Consider the following 23,574-nt stretch of genomic DNA (forward strand, 5'->3'; position numbering starts at 1 on the left):
GTGTGTGTACCGGTGTACGGCGAGAGTGTGTGTGTGTGTACCGGTGTACGGCGAGAGTGTGTGTGTGTGTACCGGTGTACGGCGAGAGTGTGGTGTGTACCGGTGTACGGCGAGTGTGTGTGTGTACCGGTGTACGGCGAGTGTGTGTGTGTGTGTGTACCGGTGTAGGCGAGTGTGTGTGTACCGGTGTACGGCGAGAGTGTGTGTGTGTGTACCGGTGTACGGCGTGTGTGTGTGTGTCTGTGTACCGGTGTACGGCGAGTGTGTGTGTGTCTGTGTACCTGTGTACGGCGAGTGTGTGTGTGTCTGTGTACCTGTGTACGGCGAGTGTGTGTGTCGTGTACCTGTGTACGGCGAGTGTGTGTGTGTCTGTGTACCTGTGTACTGGTGTACGGCGAGTGTGTGTGTGTGTACCGGTGTACGGCGGTGTGTGTGTGTGTGTCTGTGTACCGGTGTACGGCGAGTGTGTGTGTGTGTACCGGTGTACGGTAAGAGTGTGTGTGTGTGTACCGGTGTACGGTAAGAGTGTGTGTGTGTCTGTGTACCGGTGTACGGCGAGTGTGTGTTTGCAATCCTGCAGTGTGTAAGGTCATGGAAAGCAGTTGTTTTGGCCTCTCCCCGCCAAATATTTACAGCGCGCACGCCGTTTATAAAGCGAAGTAAATGTTTGCATAATTATGCCTGAAATGTGGACGTGCTGCCCACCGGCGCTTGTTCGAACATGTCGAGTCCTCGTCTCTGGAAACTGAACTTGAGGTGCGTGCGGAAGCGCTGTCTTCCCCGCCCTGGGCCAGAGCAGAAATCGGTTCCACCTGAGTTTTCAAAACTCGAATAACGACAACAACAACAACAACAATAATAATAATAAGTAGGTGTACCTCTGCACCACCGCCACACAGCGGTCGCTCATCACTCATGTAGAGGGAGGGAGGATGGCTCCGATGCGCGAGGACGAGCCGCAGACGAGGAGCGGGGAGCCAGCAGCAGCTGCGTGGTCAGGAGCCGGCGCTACCAACAATTCCTAAGCTTTACGGTCTTCTACGTATCAAGGTGTTACGGCCAATTAATGAGTGTTTATACGTGGGAAGAAACCGGAGCACCCGAAGAACACCCACGCGTGTGGGGGGCAACACTCTATTCCCGTACAGATGGAACACATGAAGGTTAGTCCACATTTTGTTCCAGTGCATTCTCCTAGTGTGCCAGGGTGTCTCTCCAGGGCCCACGAGAAGGGAGTTTCACAACGTGTGTGTGTGCGCGATCCACCAACTCTCGCTGCCTCTACAGCGCTCCGTTGCAGGCCACTTACAGCAGGGGCGCCACGCCACTTCAGTGTCACCGCTTGGGTTGTACGGCGAGCACGAGTGGATGGATAACTTGACTAATTTCAAACGGTTCTCCCATAATTTACTGTTGTCCATTTAGAGAAAGTGGAGCAAAGACAAAGATCCCCTTTATAGCGTAAACAGCCCGTTGGGACAAGCGGTGTTAGCACACACACACACACGAGTTCAGACAAACAGACACAAGTTCACACATGGACACAAACGAGTTCACACACGCACACACACACGAGTTCACATACAAGACAAAGATCCCCGGTATAGCATTAACAGACTGTTGGGACAAGTGCTGTTAGCGAGCACTCATGAAAGCCGGTACGGCACACGAGGGGGGGGTGGCCAGCACCACGCCCGACCCCCTTTGTCTCCCCAGTGGCGATGTTTACACCCCGCACCAGGTACTCATTTGAGGCTTAGTCGACCTAGTGGAGGCCCAGGAGCGGTTCAGATTATCGTCACTGGTGTTGGCTGTGAGCGGGTCGCCAGGTCCGTAGCGCAGCGCGCTAACCGCTACACTACCGCTCTCCTAAACACACGAGATCACACGCTCTCGCTCTCACTCTCAACACACACACACACTCTCGCACCCATGTTCTCACGCTCTCACTCTTTCACACTCATGTACACTCTCTCTCGCTCTCTCTCTCCCGTGACCTCTCCCCTCCTCCGCATTCGCACGCCCCGCCTGTGTTTGTGTAGTGAGCGCATTAAATTTTTTTATCCACTACGCTCACTCAGACACGCTGATGATCGTCGTGGTTGATGGTGGTAATCATGATGGTGGTGATTATGTGATGGCAGTAATGGTTCAGACGGTGATGATGATGGTAATGTGATGGTGATGTTGGTGGTAATGATGATCATGATGATGGTGGTGCTGGCCACCCCTCGTGCGCCGTGCAGATCCTTCGTAGGTGCTGCTCGCTCACAGCACTCGCCCCAACAGTCCGTTCAGGCTACACGCGCGAGATCCGTGCCTTGTCCTCGTGAACCCATTACGCAGCCGATGCGTGTGTGAGTGAACACGTGGCAGCGTGAATGTGTGTGTGTGTGAGAACGCGCGTGCATGTGTGTACGTGTACGGGCTGTGTGCGTACACGTGTTTAGCCGGATAGAGGATGCTATACGGTGTGGAACAGGAGGATGTGGAGCTCAGTGGACTTGCCGATGACTGATACCAGCGGTGTCAAGATCGGCCTCTGTGGAGGAGGTTCGTGAAGAATGCTACTGGGCAGTTGGAGGCAGTCGCCCTCCAGCAACAACGAAGGGCAGAGGAGCGACGCTCACAACAACGAGCGGAGCGCTGGGTGGCTAAAACGCAGCAAGTTGGCACAGTGGGAGGCACAGTTGGTGCATCTGCCAGTCATCTCAATCGGTCAACCCATGGCACTTGGGTCTGCCCCATGACCTGTCAGCAGAGAGCCTTAGATACGTTTCGTGGCCTAAAGGTCCACCTAGCCTGGCACAAGCGCTGTGGTGACGTCACCACTACTTCGTGGCGAATGGCGGGTGTTGTGTGCATGCTATGTATACACGCTGTGTATGTGTACACGCTGTCTGTGTGTGTACACGTGTGTGTACAAGCTGTGTGTGTGTGTACACGTGTGTGTACACGCTGTGTGCGTGTGTGTACACGCTGTGTATGTGTGTGTACACAGCGTGTGTGTGTGTGTGTACATGCTGTGTGTGTGTGTACACGCTGTGTGTGTGTGTACACGCTGTGTGTGTGTGGTGTGTGTACACTGTGTGTGTGTGTACACGCTGTGTGTGTGTGTACACGCTGTGTGTGTGTGTACACGCTGTGTGTGTGTGTACACGCTGTGTGTGTGTGTGTGTGGGCCCGGTTTGGCCTGAGCTGTTCCCACGCCGAGAGCCGCAAATACCCGCGCCTGGGAGCCACCCATAGCCCCTCCCTCCCCCTCCTGAATAAAATTACCTCCCCCCTCACTCCCTCCCCCTCAATCCCTCCACCCCTCACTCCCTCACTCCTCCTCACTCCCTCACTCCATCCGTCACTCACTCCTCCACCCTCACTTCCTCCTCAATCACTCCCTCCACCCCTCCATCCATTCCTCCCTCCTTACACCCTCCACCCCTCACTCCCTCCTCACTCACTCTCTCTACCCCTCACTCACTCCATCCCTTACTCCCTCCTCCTCATTCCTCACCCTCACCCCTCCACCACACCTCACTCCCTCCACCCTCCATCCATTCCTCCCTCCTTACACCCTCCACCCCTCACTCCCTCCTCACTCACTCTCTCACCCCTCACTCACTCCCTCCATCCCTCACTCCCTGCACACCTCGTATCCTCCACAGCCTCTCTAACCCTGGTATTCTTATCTTCCCTGAGTGAGTCGGTCGATTCTCAGACCCAGTCCCTCTGCACTCCCCACCGCCCCACCGCCACCCTCCACCGGGCGAGCGGTTCTCTTCTTTCCTCGTGACCTATGAAGGAGCGACGGTCTGGACTCGCAAGCGATGCAGCCATTCCGTTGCCTTGCCTGGGGGTTGGTGACGAGCGCAAACTGCCCACCGCTTGTCGATGGGGCAGCGTGACATTGTCTGGTCCACGGTTCGGAGTTCCCGGGCCGCAGTTGCAAGCAGGAGAGTTTGATTTCACAATTGCGCCTAAAGTGTCGGCATCTTCCGTGGTTGGTGCGGATTCGGCTCGGGTGATGCCCGTTGTTTCCGTTCAAGGTGGAATGCAGGCAGTGGTGGTGGTGGGGGAGGGCTCGGTGAGCCAGTTGGTTGGTGAGAGCGTCGCTTGAAAGCCACGAGTTCGCTCCGCGCCGTTTCGATGTTGAAATTCGGGCCAAGCGGAGTTCGCGCCGCGTGATTCTAAACCGGATCTCAGCCGTCGATGTGGGATGTTGGTCAGATCGACGTCGATGGGCAGGAGATTTGTGTCAGTTTCTGATCGTTTCAGTTCACAGAGTGGGAATTCGTCTTTTTCACAGCGGAGATCACAAGGACCAAGCTCCGTTCAAACCTATCTGGGGGTGGCTGGATCCGAATAATTGTTTTCGATGGCGACGGTAAAAAGCACTCCAATTCGCCTTACCCAAAGTTTTCCATCCTGGAACCGGCTCCGACGAATATCACGGGTACTTTGATGCCAATGTGAGTCACGACAGGCCTATCCTGGCTGTTGGGGAATACAGGGGGTGCACCATTCTCATCGATGGAAACGGAGGTCAGGTCTGGGACGTAATCCCCCCCTCCATCTCGCCGAATGAAAGGTCGCGTGGTGTTTTGAGTCAAATAGGTGGTGGAGGTCTTCTGCATATGTCCAGTCTGTCAGGTCTTCATCTGCACTGTTGCTGATCGCATGGCCCTACTGTGTATGGTGACTATTAAAGTAGCCCTCGCATATATAAACAGTACCGTGTAGCGGGATGTTGCATGCTGGGTAAAGCAGGTTTGCGGCCAGTGTGTGCCGGGTGGTTTGTGCATTCACGACGATGAGCTGACCGATTCGGACAGAAGTGGTGGCTGCCTCTCGTGTGCTGTTGGCAGGATAGGTGGCGGGCCGTCTCGCTCACGTAGCGAGACCATGCTTCGAGTGGCAGTGGCTCGTTAGCAGCTTGCGGCTGTGTCTGTGATGACAGCACGCATGTCACCGGACACGTGGCTTCCTTGGAGTGCGGGGGACGTCAACGACATGTTTCCAGATCTTCGCGAGCTCCTCGCACATCGCCCGAGAAAGGCCCTCGACATTGAGCTGACGAATCTGTACCCCCTTGGGGGCGACCAGGTGGAAGGTTTGGCCCTGAGGACCTTTTTTGATGGCTTAAAGAGTCGCTGTTCTCAGCGAGAGGTCGATGCTCGACGTTCGGTCGCCGTTTTGATGACATCCGCCGCTGTGATCTTCCACGTGACATACGGGGGGGGGTGGGGGCAGGGGGTGAGCATTTGTGGTCGTGTTAGGAGTGATGGTGCAGTGGGTGGTTAGCCTACTCCGCGGCCATGGCCACGTAACCCATTTGCGCATCGTGTTGGCCTCAATAGGTGCTTGCTAATAGCACTTTCATGAACAAACTATGGCTATAGGTGGAACCTTGTTGCGTGTATGTGTGTATCGCGTGCTGCACTACAAACCGAGCATTCGCAATTTTAAATTGGTCCTGGGCCTTCCTTGGGTCAACTCGGCCTCAAGAGACCACCTTACGCGGTGTGTAAACATCAGCCCTGGCATGACAAAGGCGGCCGGGCATGGTGCTGGCCACACCACAGCCTTGGTGTGACCTACCGGCCTTCATCGGTGCTCGCTCAGGAGCACTTGTCCCAGATCCCCTGTGTATGCCACACAGGGGATCTGGGTCTGTGTCTGTGCGCGGTGTGTTTGTGAGTGTGTGTGCGAGTCTGTGTGTATTTCCCCCGGCACCCCTTGAGCGGCTACTGGAAGTGATTAGCGTCGCTTGCGCTCATTTCTGGGAACTTGCCCTCATCAGGCGCGTTTATTATCTTAGCAGTCCAGTGCCAAGGCCCCCCCCGGCCCCCACCCCCCACCCCGCGTGCAGGGTGGGGGGGTAGGTGACCTGCACAGGTGCCAGCACCTGGGGAGGCAGTGGGGCCTGTGGAGGCGGAGGGATCTGGAGTAATCACCCCGACTCCATGCTGATGTTTTTGCCGCTTGTCCGAGCCAACTTTCGTTACAGGAAATTAATTCTGTTCTGATTAATATTTAATTACGTCTGTGTGCACTGCTTCTTATTTCTTCTGTCACGGGGTTCTTTTTGCACCCATTTCTATTTGCTTCTTTGCTGTAATTTGGGCCAATATGTTGACCTAAGGTCACACAAAGACGAGTCGAGCTCGTCTCTCTCGAGTTCTCACGTGGGTAAACAAAGTAAGCCAGGCGAAACGTAGTGAGGGGCTATGGGAGGTTGGACCTGGGCGAGGCGGGTGAGTTGGGACGAGGGGTCGTCGCCCCTTCGGGGTCGTCGTCCCTCACGGGGTCGTCGCCCCTCACGGGGTCGTCGCCCCTCTCGGGGTCGTCGCCCCTCTCGGGGTCGTCGCCCCTCTGGGGTCGTCGCCCCTCTCGGGGTCGTCGCCCCTCTCGGGGTCGTCGCCCCTCTCGGGGTCGTCGTCCCTCTCGGGGTCGTCGCCCCTCACGGGGTCGTCCCTTCGGGGTCGTCGCCCTCTCGGGGTCGTCCCCTCTCGGGGTCGTCGCCCCTCTCGGGGTCGTCGCCCCTCTCGGGGTCGTCGCCCCTCTCGGGGTCGTCGCCCCTCTCGGGGTCGTCGCCCCTCTCGGGGTCGTCGCCCCTCTCGGGGTCGTCGCCCTCTCGGGGTCGTCGCCCCTCTCGGGGTCGTCGCCCCTCGGGGTCGTCGCCCCTCACGGGGTCGTCGCCCCTCACGGGGTCGTCGCCCCTCTCGGGGTCGTCGCCCCTCACGGGGTCGTCGCCCCTCGGGGTCGTCGCCCCTCACGGGGTCGTCGCCCCTCTCGGGGTCGTCGCCCCTCTCGGGGTCGTCGCCCCTCTCGGGGTCGTCGCCCCTCTCGGGGTCGTCGCCCCTCTCGGGGTCGTCGCCCCTCTCGGGGTCGTCGCCCCTCTCGGGGTCGTCGCCCCTCTCGGGGTCGTCGCCCCTCTCGGGGTCGTCGCCCCTCTCGGGGTCGTCGCCCCTCTCGGGGGGGTCGTCGCCCTTCATGGGGTCGTCACCCCGAGTATTCCCCAGGGACAGTCCGGTAATTGGCGGTGATTCGCGCAGTGTTGATGATGGGCCGAGTGCCCACCGAGAGACGCGTCCGGGTGTGGGCTGCGGGGAAGGAGGTGACTGGAGGTGGGGGGAGAAGGTGGCACCTTGGAGGCTGAGGCCTCACCACTGCCCTTGGTTGATGTGAGGAGTTTGCTTCTCGGTTTGCATTGTTGGGTGAAGCAAAAGTGAAGATGAGCGAGAGTTTTTGAGAGGAAAACGGTGAGAGCGATTGGGGAATAGAGCGGGGGGAGAGCGAGAGATTACGGGAGCGAGAGTGCGGGGGTAATTGCAACGATAGTTGAGAGTGGCATCTGAGAGCGTGTGGTTGAGTTGGTATTGCGCTGCATGTGGTTGTGGGTGGTTGAGGCGGTGACGAGGGGGATTGCCGGACCCTTTGTGCACTTCCTCCTCGCGTGGTTGGCCGCTCAGGGTCGAGGGATTCCCTCGGGGGGGAGGTGGGGGACGGGCATCCCATCCCAGGGGGGCCCTGGCAGCGTGGGCCCTGGTGGCTGCCCCCCCCACCCCCTTCCCCTGGCTACTCCCCTCCCCGTTCCCGAAAGCCGAGCGCCGTGCCCGGCGATGAGCGCTCGGCTCATTTGACGGCTCCATTGGGCGTGCGCGGGTGCGGCGTGAGTCCCCTCCGTGTTATTGTTTTCTAGCTCTCCGTTCTTTAATCATCCCCACAATCGCTGCCACATGCGGCGGCGCGCGGTCGCCCCGTGCCGCCCCTGGAGGGCGGCGCGACCCGGGGGGGTGGGGGGCGGTGGGGTACGGGGGGGGGGCACGACCCAGCGTAGCGTGGCGGGGGTGGGGGGCTCTTCGGATCCCTCGCTCCAAGACGAGGGATCCCCACCACGCCTGGCTGCGTTGTCACGGCCCCTGCCGCCCCCCCTCTGCCCCCCACCCCCTCTCGTCGCCGCGGGTGGAGCCCCCCCCGCTGCCTCCCCGGTCAACACGCCGAGTGATGTCACTCGCTGCACTTCGTAATTTTCTCGTCAAAAAAAGTGGCGGCTCGCGTGCCAGCCCAAACACGCTTTTGCAAAAAAACACACGCCTCGCATTCCAAAAATGGGAAATTCTGCTGCTCGTATCCCTGGCGAGGTTACACACGTGCCGGCTCGGTAACGTCTTGCGTGCGTGCGCGTGCGTTTCGCCTCTGGCAGGGTTTGCGTCGGAGCAGTGGGAATCGAAAGCCCTAATAGGGCCTCTGAGGCAGAGCCAACCGCGACGCCGCGCATCCCCGCGACGCAGCTCGGCGAGCCGCGATGGAATGCGCGCATGGCGAGGGGCATCGCGGGGGGCATCGCGGGGGGCAGGGCGGGGGGGGGCGGGGGGGCAGGCGGGACGGGGGGCTCGAGGTTTGGGGTGCTCTGGGGCGGCAGGTGAAGGGGTCGTAGGTGAGGAGCGACGAGGGTTGGAGGCCGGGGCTGAGCGGCCACTGCGTCTGTGTCTCCAGTGCTGCAGGTGAAGCTGCAGCAGCGGCGCTCGTGGGAGAACCTGGAGCAGCAGCGCCTCGTGCCGCGTGAGTGCACTCACGTGCTCACACTCAATGCGCTGGGTACTCATTTTAAGGCTCGGTCAATCTAGGGGAGACCCAGGACTGGTCCATATATGAGCCACTGTTATTGGTCGTGAACAGGAATCGAGCTCGGGTCGCCGGGTCGTGGTGTTGTGTGCTAGCCACTACCCCACCAGCACATGCACACATGCACATACAAGCATATACTCGCGGGGACGCGTGGACACGTGGACACGGGGACGCGCGTGCCGCGCTGGTTACCGACACGCGGACACGCATGCTTGGCTCGCTCTCCACGCTCGTGGTCGGCTCGCTGAGCCGTGCAGCGGCACTCGTGAGGGGGAGACGGTGCCAATCCGGCAGCGCGCCGTGGAGAGGAAACGCCAGCGGCCTTGCCGCTCGCTCGCAGCGTACGCAGCGCTCACAGCGTACGCAGCGCTCGCAGCGCTCGCAGCGCTCGCAGCGCTGGCAGCGCTGGGCTTCTGCGGGCCAGCGCCGGGCGCCACTCGATTTGTTTGCGCAGCAATAATGACAATCGCAGCGATAGCAGCAGCAATAACAACAATAATCGTGGTAACCACGATTACTTAAATAAACCAAGGTGCCCGAGAGACGCATGAGCACAAGACGGACTTCAAAATAAAACGAGTGCACAGTTTGTACGACCGAAATGTTTCGGGATCGCGTGCACAAAAAATCACTTTGAGAGTTGTTTTGTTTTCATGGAGCGGCCTCGGCGTTCTAAACCGGCGCCGTGCATGAACGGTTCCCTGCGCGTGCGTGCGTGTGTGCGTGTGTGCGTGTGTGCGTGCGTGTGTATTTTGTACGTGCATGCGTCTGTGTGTGCGTGCGTCTGTGTGTGTGTGCGTGTCTTTGCGTGCGTGTGTTTTTGCAGCACTCAGGATGGCCTCTGCGATCCGGAACCTGGACAGAGCGCGGGTGAGAACCCAGGGACTCACGCCTATGGGGCAGAGGGCACGGGGGTAATGCAGCCATGGGGAAGGGCAACTTTGTCCAGGGGGGCAGAGGTCAGGGTTAATAGGGAAGGCTTAACGCAGCCACAGGGGGACAATGTTGCCAGGGGGGCAGGGGTCAAGCTAAAGGATCAAAGGTCAAACATGGACTCTGGGCACTGAATTGCTCGGATTAATTTTGCCGGTTTAAATCAGATAGTTGCTGGGCATGGGGGCCCAAAGGCCCAAAACATCAAGCGCCCAGCAATAAACATCATCGTCATAGTTGTAGAAGATAAAAGTTGCATTGAGCGAGGTTATTAGTATGGTAATAAGAGCTTGGGGAAAAGAGACAATGATGGTAGGAGTGGAGCAGTGCGAGGGAAGAAGTCGAAAGACTGAAGTTGATTTTGCACGTTGTTGGCTTTCACGACCAACGCTACGATTCGTACTCCATTGCTTGGGTTAAATCTGTGACCCAGACAACGAATGGTGAATGAGAACATGGGTGGAGGATTTACTGCATAGGCTGGGGCGACCGGTGTGCTTGGGCAATGACAAATGGGCACTTCCCTATTTAGCTGTGTCGGGTGGAGGAGGGTGTACAACGCAACATTGGCATTGCGTCTTCCATTTCGCTCTGTTCCTCTCTGGCTCCTAGTCTGTCACCCTGTTCCTTACGCATGACGCCTTGAGACGTTGCGAAAGGCACCTAATCGGTAAAAATTATTGTTGTGGTTCTACGATCCGACTCACGAGATTCAATGATCAATCATGGGCAGAGGAATCAACAACTAAAGTTTACGGGATCAGTAACCAAAGCAGTAGCAATCTAAGAGTAATATGGATGTGCCTGACCCACGGTGAGCTAGTGATCGACGTGAGCGTTAGCGGGTGCTGCGATCGTCGTTGACCAGGCGCATGCCGTCCGTTCCCGCAGACGGAGGACTTCCTGAAGCACAAGATCTGGAACCGCCCAGACCGCAAGGAGCTCGTCAAGAAGCACATCCTGGAAGGTGGTGATGGCACCACGTCACGCGTTACTCGTGATCATCACGCGTCGCTCGTCGCTCGTCACGCGTCACGCGTCGCTCGTCATGCGTCACGTGTCTCGTTTCGTTTGATTCCGGCCCGGCCGTCGTCACCGTGGGAGCGGCGCTTGTCGCGACGTCGTCATGGGCTCCGATGGGCTCCGCCGGTTCAGGGGGGGGGGCAGGGGGCAGAGCGTCTAGAGCGGGGACGCGGCCGGCGCTGCGTCGGTCCTGACGCCGTCGTCTCCCCCCCCCCCCCCCCGCCGCGTGCGGCCACAGACACGCAGGCCCAGCCCGCGCTGCAGGGCGCGCAGCTGCGGCTCAAGCGCGCGGCCTCGCCGCCGACCTCAACGGGAGACTGGCGCTGCGGCCCGGCGCCATCGAGCTGGTGCAGCGGCACATCCTCGCCGTGGACAGTGCCGGCCTGCAGCTTGGCGCCGGTATAGGTTCCGTCCACTCACCACTCCGTCCTCACCGTCCCCACTCACCACTCCACCCGCACTCACCACACCGTCCTCACCATCCTCACTCACCACTCCACCCACACCGTCCCCACTCACCACTCCGCCCACACCGTCCACACTCACCACTCCGCCCACACCGTCCCCACTCATCACTCCACCCACACTCACCACTCCACCCACACCGTCCCCACTCACCACTCACCACTCCACTCACACTCACCACTCCGCCCACACCGTCCACACTCACCACTCCACCCACACTCACCACTCGCCACTCCACCCGCACCGTCCCCCACTCACACTCCACCACACCGTCCCCACTCACACTCACCCCTCCACCCACACTCACCACTCCGCCCACACCGTTCACACTCACCACTCCGCCCACACCGTCACCCACTCACCACTCAACCCACACTCACACTCGCCACTCCACCCGCACCGTCCCCACTCACCACTCCACCCACACCGTTCCCCACTCACCACCTCACCACTCCACCCACACTCACCACTCCGCCCACACCGTCCACACTCACCACTCTGCCCACACCGTCCCCACTCATCACTCCACCCACACTCACCACTCCACCCACACTCACCACCTCACCCACACCGTTCCCCACTCACCACTCACCACTCCACCCCACTCACCACTCCGCCCACACCGTCCACACTCACCACTCCACCCACACCGTCCCCACTCACCACTCACCCATCTCCACCCACAATCACCACTCCGCCCACACCGTCCACACTCACCACTCCACCCACACTCACCACTCACCACTCTCACCCGCACCGTCCCCACTCACCACTCCACCCACACACCGTCACCACCCACCACTCCACCCATAATCACCACTCACCACCTTCCAACCCACACCGTCCACACTCACCCACTCCACCCACACTCACCACTCACCACTCCACCAGCACCGTCCCCACTCACCACTCCACCCACACCGTCCCCACTCACCACTCCACCATACTCACCACTCACCACTCCACCCACACTCACCACCACCACTCACCCACACCGTCCCCACTCACCACTCCACCACACCGTCCGTACTAACCGCACTGCCCGCACCACCTGCACCGCTTTGCACCATGAGGCCGCAACCGTCCACAATAACCACGGACTACCGCCCGACCACGTGTCCCACAGCGTCCACTCATTCTGACCATCCTCACCACTCGCACGGCTGCCCACACCTGGACCCGCACCCGGACCTCGCAACTCAGGAGCAGAGCGCTCCCTTCCCCTCTGTCACGATGTTTGAGGACCTTCGTGAAGGTGGGCAGCCCCGGTTAGAGCTACGGGGCTGGAAGTCGTAGCCAGTTCCTGTTCACCGCAGCGCGTGACAGCGATGCCCTCTACACTATTTAACACATAATTCGAGAAGCTTAAGCTTGGGTCTATCCCGTGACGTCCTGCCAGCAAGCCTTGAACACCCTCACGTGGTGGCCTCAAGGTGGACAGGCGTTGTGGGTGAGAATGACGCCACTTAGTGGCGAGTTGTGGCTGTTGTTATGTGCTTGTGTTTCTATGTACGTGTATGTACGATAGTAAATGTATGTAAGTGGGGAGTAGTGGTAGCGCAGTAGTTAGTGCGCTGCGCTATGAACCTTGGCCACCCGAGTTGGATTTCCCGCTCACGGCCAAAACCTGTGACAAATATGTTAAATGGTTTTGGGCCTCTCCTAGGTCGATTCAGCCTTTAAAATTAGTATCCGGTGCAGTGTATAAACATCACGGGGAGATGAAGGTGCCACTAACAGCACTTGCCCAGACAGCATGTTGAGGCTACACGGGGAATCTATGCCTTTGTTGTTGGTGCATGTGTTGCCCATCGCAGGCGGTGCCCACGTGGACGAGGAGGAGGACGACGCTCGCTCCCTCTCACCCGACAGCCTCGCCCCTCTCCCGCAGGGCCCCTCCCCTGCCCCGCAGGGCCCCTCCCCTCCCCCGCAGCACCCCTCCCTCGATTTCTCGGTCCCCGGACCGGACCCCTCATCCGCTGCAGATCCCGGCGCCGTGAGTCCTGTTCTTTGTTCTGGGGGGTCCTTAATATGGAGACTTTACCATGGAGACCACGCTGTGGAGGCAAGAGTAGAAATACAAAGATTTCCCGTATAGCCTAAACTGACTGCTGGGGTAAGTGCTGTTAGCGAGCACCTGTTAAGGCCAGAATGTCGCATGATGCAGTGGGTGGCTAGGACCACGACCGCTGATTTTTACACATCGCACCAGGTACTCGTTTTACGGTGAGGCCCAGGACCGGTTCAGATTTGTATTACTGATGATAGTCGTGAGCGGGAATTGAACTTTCCGGGTGCATAGTGAAGTATGCTTGCCACTAATACACCCACACGTATACCCACACGTACACCCAGACTTACACCCACATGGACCCACACGGACAGGCATATCTCTAGAACTCCGATGTCGAGGATCGGTGATCCACTACGGCAGTGGTGCAGGTTCACTCGTTCTCGACGCTCATTCTCGACGCTCGTTCCCGTTTAACACCTCGCCAGCAACAGCAGCGCGGCCGGCAAGGGGACACAGCCAGTGCCATGGGGGTTTTGGCGAACCCCGTCCACGCGAGGCAGGGTCAGCCGGCAGGAGTCACGCCGCCCAGCAAGCCGCGCTCGCCGCTCGTCAAAGTGAGCCCCCCTCCCCGCCACCGCCGCCCCCCCCCCCACCACACACCGCCTCCTCAGCGAGCAGACACGACGCAGATGCTAACGGAGATTAACTTAAAATACACGCGGTGCGGACGACGTGGCATGGATGTGTTCTTCTCCCCCCTCCCATCTCCCCGTCAACAGCACACGCAGCCAGCCGGAGGGCCGGGGGCCAGCGGGCCAGGAGACGCGGCAAGGACCGCGGCCCAGGTGCGCAATGCTCAAGTACCACCAGTCGTCCCGCCTGGCCAGCGGCCTGCCCCGGACAAAGGCGAGGCGCCGCCGCCGCCGCCGCTGCCTCTGCGCCGGAAACCGCCCACGGCGGCCCGCGGCCCCGGAGGAGGTCGGCCGGAGGCACCTTGCGACGGCCTGGCCCGCGGCCCGACGATCCTGCCAGCCGGCACCATCCCTAACGCGGCTCCTGCAACAGCAGCAGATGTTTTTGGATCTGCAAACGCTCGGGCAGCCGACACCATGCAGCGGCAGCCAGAGGTGCCGCTCCATCACGAGCCAGCAGCAGCAGCCAGCGGCGGCAGCTGCTGGGGCAGCAGCGGCTGCTGCCCCTCCAAAGCAGGGCCGCACGCACCCTCCAGGTGACTGGGGCCCATTGGCCTGCGCGTCGGTGCAAGGGTGTGGCACACGCGCTGCGGTGAAATTCCTGTCGCTTTGTGGCAAATGGCAATTTTTGTGTATGGCTCCGGGGCTGTGTACATTATTGTGTATAGGAGTGTGCACTGCGCTACAAAACTGGCGACCCACGTTCGATTTTCCGGCGAAAGCCAACATCGGCTGTCTCATCTCTGAACAGTTCTGGGCCTCCCCCGAGGTCGACTCAGCCTCAATTGAGTATCTGGTGCGATGTGTAAACATCGCCACCGTGGAGCTGAAGACGGCAGGACGTGCTGTTGGCCACCCACTGTGCGCCGTGCCGGCCTTCGAAGGTCCTCGCCAAACAGCACATTGCCCCGACGGTCTTGAGAATGTTTAGAGGGGGAATCTTTGTGGGCTTGGAGCGCCACCTTCCGCTCGATGTGGCGTACTGCAGCACGGAGTCTGCGGGTGCGATTGGACACTGGGGGACACGCCATCATGCGTGGGTGTGTCGTCTGAAATCGATCCTACGATCACGACTCCGTACTCCACAGCATCGTGCTGAGGCCCGATTATTTAAATGCCTCTGCATCGAGTGGGGAACACACTCACTCCGTTATTAAAGTCCATTTTTGAGTCGGGACCTGAATGGTTACTCACCTGGTAAGTTTACACAATATTCCTTGGTTCTTTCGATAAAGTCACGTAGATATAAAACATGATAATAAAAAATGAAGTGAATACAAATATCACGACGTTTTGATCACAACACAAGCGGTCGTCATCAGTAAAAGGGGTTATCCTCTAAAGGCAAACTGTTTATAAAGGTTTGGAGATGGGCGTAGCCCAAGTGTATCAGCAGCACCAGTAGCATGGGTGTGGGCAGCATTGCCAATGCAGCAGCAATGCCAATGCCGGCCGCAATGCCAATGCGGCCCGCAATGCCAATGCTGGCACGCAATGCCAATGCGGCCGCAATGCCAATGCGGCCAGCAATGCCAATGCTGCCGCAATGCCAATGCGGCCACAATGTCAATGCGGCAGCGATGCCAATGCGGCCGCGATGCCAATGCGGCCGCGATGCCAATGCGGCAGCGATGCCAATGCGGCAGCAATGCCAATGCGGCCGCAATGCCAATGCGGCCACAATGTCAATACGGCAGCAATGCCAATGCGGCCACAATGCCAATGCGGCCGCAATGCCAATGCGGCCACAATGTCAATGCGGCAGCAATGCCAATGCGGCAGCAATGCCAATGCGGCAGCAATGCCAATGCGGCCGCAATGCCAATGCGGCTACAATGCCAATGCGGCTACAATGTCAATGCGGCAGCAATGCCAATGCGGCCGCAATGCCAATGCGGCCGCGATGCCAATGCGGCTACAATGCCAATGCGGCAGCAATGCCAATGCGGCAGCAATGCCAATGCGGCCGCAATGCCAATGCGGCCGCAATGCCAATGCGGCAGCAATGCCAATGCGGCAGCAATGCCAATGCGGCTACAATGTCAATGCGGCAGCAATGCCAATGCGGCAGCAATGCCAATGCGGCTACAATGCCAATGCGGCAGCATGCCAATGCTGGCCGCAATGCCAATGCGGCAGCAATGCCAATGCGGCTACAATGACAATGCGGCTACAATGCCAATGCTGGCCGCAATGCCAATGCGGCAGCAATGCCAATGCGGCAGCAATGCCAATGCAGCAAGCAATGCCAATGCTGGCCGCAATGCCAATGCAGCAGCAATGCCAATGCGGCAGCAATGCCAATGCTAGCAGCAATGCCAATGCGGCTACACTGTCAATGCGGCTTACAATGCCAATGCAGCAGCAATGCCAATGCGGCTACAATGTCAATGCGGCTGCAATGCCAATGCAGCAGCAATGCCAATGCGGCTACAATGCCAATGCGGCTACAATGCCAATGCGGCTACAATGTCAATGCGGCTACAATGTCAATGCGGCCGCAATGCCAATGCGGCCGCGATGCAATGGCAGCAAAGGGGCCACCAGGAAATCACTGTACCCGCTCCAAGCACCACACTACACACACCACACTACACACACCACACTACACACACCACACTCCACGCACCACACTACACGCACCACACTGCACACACCACACTGCACACACCACACTACACACACCACACTCCACACACCACACTACACACACCACACTACACACACCACAACTACACACACCACACTCCACACACCACACTACACACACCACACTGCACACACCACACTACACACACCACACTACACACACCACACTACACACACCACACTACACGCACCACACTGCTGACGGTGGAGGTTGATTGACAATACAGCACAAGTCAAGTCATGACCCAAAGTGATTGATGACAATCTTTCCAATGATTGCTGTGTCGATAACCTTCCTCTCAGTTGAAATTGTGTCTGTGTCTGTATATATGGATGGCTTCATTAACGAATCATTGTCAATAGCCAGTTGGCTTGCAAAGTACATCGTCTTAGAGAAATCAATTTCGTGTGAGCCAGTCGCATTAAATAATGATCAGCCACGGCAGAAGTATTGGTCCTATCGTGTTTCAAATCTGCCTTATGCTCTCGAACACGGTCCGAAGCATGTCGCTTAGTTTCCCCAATGTAACTGCTGCCGCAGATCCAGCTTAGTTTGTAGACGCCTGGGATATTGCATGTTCAGGATTCTTGTCCTTCACGGATGGGATCAGATCACGAATTTTATGTAGTGTGTTAATCGGACCAGGATTTTGTGTTTGTTCATGATTTTGGAAATCTTTTTTGGTTACCCCTGCTATGTATGGCAGGGTGATGAAGGCACGATGTGTGTGCCATGCTGCCAGTGTAACCGTGACCCTCTGCATGCGTGAAGTCTCCCACCCTCAAGCCCGACTCGCGGCGCCATCAAATCCGAGCCTCGGACGAGCGGGCCCGACGCGAGTCCTGGCGCAAGCTCGTCGGGCAGCCAGCCCTGCACACCGCGCCGGCGGCCTGCCCTCCAGCCTGGACGAGATGAAGGTGAATTGGGGAGTCCGCCGCAACTCCGCCGGCACAAGAAAACGGGCGGAACGTTCCCGTGCGTTCGTCGCGTCGCGCGCGGCCTCGCGATGACGCCTTCGCGTGTCCCCCCTCCCCCGCCGCCCGCGTGCCGCTCGTCCGCGCCAGGTGACGGAGCTGAGGCACGAGCTCAAGCGCCGCTCGCTGCCCGTCTCCGGCACCAAACCCGCGCTGCTCGAGCGGCTCCGCCGCGCCTTCTCCGCGGGGGGGGGAGCGCCCCCCCCGCCGCGGCGCCGCCCCCCCCCGACGGCGACCCCGAGCCGGGCTGCGACTCCGGCGACTCGTCGCTCTCTCCGGGTCCCTGCGGAACCCCCGGCGTCCTCGCCCCCTCGCCCGGGGTCAAGGAGGAGAGGACGGGGAGCCCGGGATCCGAGGCGGATGCGGCGGCCGGAGACCGCCTGTTGCTCGAGATGAAGCGCAGGAAGATCCAGGAGCTGCAGAGGCTGCTGGAGCAGGAGCAGAAGCAGGCCGACGAGCTGCGGAGGCAGATAGCGCGCGAGAAAAGCCTCCGGCACTGGCGGCCAGGCCTCGCCACCGCAGCAGCATTCGCCGAGCTTCCCGCCAAGCCCGGTCCTCGCCCGGTTACCCAGTGAAACCGAGCGTCGCCCGGTTTTCTCCCGAAGCCGGGACCCCGTTGTCTCCGCGGGCCCCGTGCGGCGGGGACGGCCCGGGGGACGCGAGGACGCGCTCAGGCGTTCTGCTTCCCTCGGGCGGACCCCCGTCGGAGGTCCGCCCCCGAGCCCGACCGCCGCGCCGGTGAAGCGGGAGTCCCCTCGCCGGGGACGGCGCCGGTCCCCCGGCGCCGGGGCCGTGCGGTAGGGCGGAGGCCGAGGCGGACCGGGAAGCCCCCGCCGCGCACTCCGCCGACGCCCGCCGGCGTCGCGGCACCGCCGCTCGAGGTGAAGCGCGAGCGGCCGGCGCCGGAGCGCGAGGAGCTCGCGCGTTCCCCGACAGCCCGTCCCACCACGGCCCGGGGCCCGGGGACGCCCTCCCGGGTGAGCCTCCGCCCTCCCCGAGCCTCCGCCTTTCCCGAGCTCGCGCCCACGATCGCTCTCCGAGGCTTGCGTTGCGCTCGAGGCTTGCGCTGCTCTCTCACGGCGAGGTTGGGGGGCGGCACGGGCGCCCGTGCTGCACGTGGCCCGGAATGCACTGCCGTGGGGTTGGCGGAGCATACACACGCCCATGAGATTCCTCCCGACCCGTGGGGTCGAGGTCGCCCTCTGCTGACTCGTCACGGGATTGCAGCAAGCGTACTGCGGCTTCCTCCCACGTGCACTGTAGAAGCACAAGGCAGGATCACACAGCTTGGGAAATAAATGGTGTCACTATTTGCTGAATTCCCCCGTGTTTGTTGCTTTTCCACGGCTCTGAATCATTCTCTGAGAGTGAAGGAAAACTGCGCACGTTACCAATTGTGTACTATTAAGGTAGGTGTGTGTGCGTGTCTGTGTGTGCGTGTCTGTGTGTGCGTGTCTGTGTGTGTGTGTCTGTGTGTGCGCGTGTGTCCGTTCACACGAGCAGCTCGAGACGCCTGATCTCCCGCCCTCGTACGAGGACGCCGTCAAGCACAAAGGCCCCCTCCATGCAGGCGAGCGCCCCCCCTCCCCAACCCCCCCTCGTCCACTTCTACTGTGACGCGGCTGCTCTCGCTCGTATCCCTATTTGCTTGATGCTTGTATTTGTCTTTAATGGGACTCGTCCTGGTCTCTTGTTCTCAACGGTTCAACAAAACTTGAAACTTGAATCGTGGGGCGGAATGGTGGCGGCCAGTCCCTCTGTAAAAGAAGCCGCGCTCGCGAGTCCTCTGACTCGCGTCCGGGCGTCGCGTGGCGCTCGCTGTGACCCGGCCGTCGCGTGGCGCCCGTGGCGCCCGTCGCGCCGTCGCGCCGTCGCTCGCTGTGACCCGGCGTCGCGTGGCGCCCGTCGCGCCGTCGCGTGGCGCTCGCTGTGACCCGGCGTCGTGTCGTTCCCAGGGAGGCCTGGAGCAGCACATGGACGACCTCCTGGACATCCTCATCGAGAACGGAGGTGACGCGGCAACAAAGGGGGGAAACACAACTCGCAACACGACCAGCACAGTTTCTTTTTTATGATTCCGTTTAAGTGCAAGCCAAATATGAGGCTTTTTTCTTTAGTTGGAAAGAAAATAAGACGAAACAATAAACTACACGAATATAGACTCAAAACCGTGGCGTTTGGGCCACAGCATTCCAGACAGCAGACCCCCACATAACAGACACTTGACTCTCTTGTCTTTCCTTACACATGGTTTTACATGGGCTGCCTCTCGGCCCTACAGAGCATCATGCAAATCATTTCCATCACGGTGTCTTAAAATAATTGACAGGCTTTTGGCAATTTGCGATGCTGGATGAAATTGTACCCACGCCGCGACAGCAATGGGCGTTACTTCACCATACGTTGCCAAGGCGCTCATCGTTGACACGAACATAAAAGGACCGTTTCTCGTGGTGTGGGCCGTTCGACGTGTGCATCGCGGTCGTGCCGTGCGGCCGGGACTCCGTCAAAGAAGCGGAAGCATGTCAAGCTGTGCACAGCTTTGTCACCGTGCGCAAATGAAATGGCTCAATCTTGCAATATTGATGTCTCTTGCATGTTTCATTGGTTAATAAAACTGCGTGTAAGAATTAGACCCATCATGACCTCTTGGGGGACGTGTATACAACTCCTGGCTATCCCTTTGCACACTGGGTCCCCAATCGATCATTTCTCTTAAAAAAAACTATTTTGAGTTTATTAAATTATCCCAAAAAAATCTACTAAATTACTGACTTGGTTTCAGTAAAAAATATTTGTGGAAATAATATATATTTCATGTGCATACATTTTCTGGATCAGATAAGTTATCTTTGGATTGTAAACACGAGGCATGGGCCTCCATTACTGAAATGGTGATATGAAAAATAAATAATTTAGAAGAATAAACACAAGCCATGAAAGTTTCATGCACGTAAATCAATGTTTCCCTTCCTCTCCTCGTGACCCCTGCAGAGATCCCCGCTAGCGCCCGCGAGCAGAAGGAGCCGCGCTCGTCACCGCCGGGGCGGGCCCCAGCTCCGGCAGCGGCCGACCGGGGGGCGTGGGCGGCGGCCACCTGGGCCTCGCCGCCGCCTTCCGCCTGAGCTTTGTCCACCGCCGCACCCTCCCCGTCGTCGTCGCCGCCCTCCAGAGCCCAGCTAGCGGCCTCGCTCGGCGTGGTGGATCGGGGTGGTGCGGCTGGCGGCGGTGGCGGAGACGCCGTCTGGGCCGACGACGACGCGTTCTGGGCCGAGGCGGAGGCCGGCGCGGGCTCGGAGGCGGCGCTCGGACCGCGAGCGCGACGAGGACGGAGTGGACTGGGCCGAGCTAGCGTCCGGCCCTTGCCCCCGCTGGCGCACGCGCCCCCCGCCGGGCCCTTATCGTCCGCGGACTTGTTTGACGCCGGCGGCGGTGAAAGGACCTGGTGTTCGGCGCGGCCTCGCAGCTCTTCTAGCGCCGAACGGGGACGGCGCCAGGAGCGAGGGCGCGCCTCGGTTTTGTATTTTTCTAGAACGCGTTATGACGGCCTTGGCTTCTTCGCCGCGCGGCATCGTCACCCCAGGAGGTGGGCACGGGGGTAAGCTGCATGGGCCAGGTTCCTCAGTCCTCTGGCTGCAGACGCTGATAGCCAACAGGGTGGGGTATGGGACCCAGCCACGAGAGTGGGGCCTAGCCGGGAGAGTGGGGCCGTCTGTGCCGTGGGACCCGACCCACAGCGCTGGTGGGATGGGGCTTGAGGACCCCCGTGATTGCCTTGACCCCACGGGCTCTGCTGGCCGTGCTCCGCGTGCCGACTTACAGATCTATTTTGCTATTTTCTAAAATGCATGCAACTTTTTGCCAAATATGTTGTCACAAAAAGCCTGTAAAACAATGTGATGTAACGGACTATGCTGAACGGGTGGAGGCTGTTTCCCACTGGCTCCATGTAATAAACAAGCACTTGGTACCAGCGCCCACTCGAAACCTCGTTGATCGCATGCCTGTTGCGCGCACGCGCGCGTGTACATTGTGTGTGTGCACGTGTGGAGAGCGCTGGCAGAGTGATTAAGCATATTTTGCTACAAACCCAGTGACCAGAGTTCAATTCCTGCTCATATCCCAACATTGGTGATGAATGAATATCTGACCCGGTAATGGGCCTCTCCGAGGTCAACTCCGTCTTAAATGAGTATCTGGTGTCGTGTGTAGAAATCAGTACTAGGGAAACAAAGGCGGCCGGTCGTGGTGCTGGTCACAAACACCCTTGTGTCTCATGCCGACCTTAATAGGTGATCACTAACAACACTTGCCCCAATTGTCTGTTGAAGGCTACGTCGGAGATCTTTGTCTTTTGTGCGGTCGCGGTGTTACAATCTGCTTCCACTCACAATTTAGTCATTGCCATTGCCGTCTGCTGGCGGGCCATGAGGATATGACGTAACGTGGCATTGTGATGTCATAACGCCGAAACGTGACCACCGATGCGTCCCTCTTGGCAGTTGTCACCCCCCGCCCCCATTTGGATCTGCCACTGTCATGTACAAGATGTTGACACCGGGGAGACTGACCATACTTCCCCGCACTGCCCAGTGGCGGTTGGTGAAGGTGCCTGACCACCCACAGGAGCGACTCTCCAACCGCAGTGCTCCAGTTCACCACAGCAACCATCAAAGACAAAGATCCCCCGTGTCGCCTTAACAGACTGTTGGGGCGAGTGCTGTTAGCGAGCACCTATGAGGTGGGAGGCCAGCACCACACCCGGCCTCTCCCCAGTGGCGATATTTACCGCATCAGGTCCTTATTTGAGGTTGAGTCGACCTAGGGGAGGCCGAGGACCAGCTCAGATAAACGTCACTGGTGTTGGCCATGAGCGAGAATCGAGCTCGGGTCACCAGGCTCGTGGTGCAGCACGCCCGGTCCCTACTTCACGACCTCCCAACTCGAGACGAACAGCCCCACCACCACCACAACCACCACCACCACAACCACCAGCACAACCACCACCACCACCACCGCAGCAGCAGCAGCAGCAGCTGCCACACTCGACGCGTGTAACAGTGGCTACACACACACCCGCAATGGTGCCTCTACCCCAGCAACACGGGCAGCACGTCCAGTCGGGCGGCTCGGCAAAACCTGGCTGGGTGGGGATCGACTCGGCCCATCAGCCCCTGGGGTCGATAGACCGAGTACGGCTTGTGTGAGGAAGTCGACGGTGTCAGCAACACACAAAATAAGTTTTAAAGAAATGCGTTTTCAAATCAACTCAATGCTTTCGAACTGCTTTTTGTGTTTCGTTTGTTGCCCTTCCCCTGCACCTTGGATCCTCACGGTTGTATTCACAGGTTGGATTCGCACGGTGAGAAAGCAGTTCAATGTACACACACGAGTGGTTGTCCTGTGTGTAAACTCGTCCGTGCAACAGGAATGAGGAATTTCCACCACTGGATCTGCAGGACTGTGGACGGGAGATGGGCACCAGTGCCCAAACGCGCAATTGAGCAGGGACATCTCTCCGACGATCCGTGTGTTGATGAACTGTGGCGGTGATGATGGGAGGATTACAGGACACAGATTCACGGTGATGTCCATGACCAGCTCACCCGGTACGCGACCGAGGCGTCCGATTGCAGAAGTCGAAGCCGGGTTGAGTCTGTGTGTGTCAGTCTGTGCGTGTGTGTCAGTCTGTGTGTGCCAGTCTCTGTGTGTGTCAGTCTGTGTGTGTGTCATTGTTTGCACGAGCTAAGTGACGTTTATCATAACATCGGACACTCACAGGCAGTGTTGGATTAAGCTAGTGCGGGGTCTTCAGCAAATGTTATAAAGGGGCCCTAAATTTAAAAAAACGTAAATATTAAAATAGTAAATGTTTAACTTGCATAGGAAAGTAATTCTATTTTTTATTTTCTATACAGCCAAATCGCTAAACTATAGTAATCGAGCAATGCAGAATCACTGAACCGGAATTGACAGCTTGAAAGCATTTAGCGCGGGGCCCTTTAAAGTGCGGGGCCCGTAGCATCATATGTAGTAGCTACTTTTGCTTCTAGGATAATCCGGCACTGCTCACAGGGCGAAGTTAAAGATGAAGTAGGACATCAGAATGCAATGGTCTTGTCTGCACTCACTTCATGAAGTTTAATAAAAGGTCGGACACTCGCAGAGTCTAGTTTAAGATTAAGTAGGGCATCG

The 23,574-nt window shown here is 58.7% G+C and overlaps 1 pseudogene; it reads left to right on the forward strand.

The window, feature by feature from the left end:
• Positions 1 to 7,060: 7,060 nt before the first annotated feature.
• On the forward strand, positions 7,061 to 20,854 carry LOC133339261 (myocardin-related transcription factor A-like; annotated as a pseudogene).
• Positions 20,855 to 23,574: the final 2,720 nt, after the last annotated feature.

The sequence above is a fragment of the Lethenteron reissneri genome, unplaced genomic scaffold (genome assembly GCF_015708825.2).
Source record: "Lethenteron reissneri isolate LAM-NWPU_2019-01 unplaced genomic scaffold, ASM1570882v1 scaffold_1713, whole genome shotgun sequence".
NCBI classification, from domain to species: Eukaryota; Metazoa; Chordata; class Hyperoartia; order Petromyzontiformes; family Petromyzontidae; genus Lethenteron; species Lethenteron reissneri.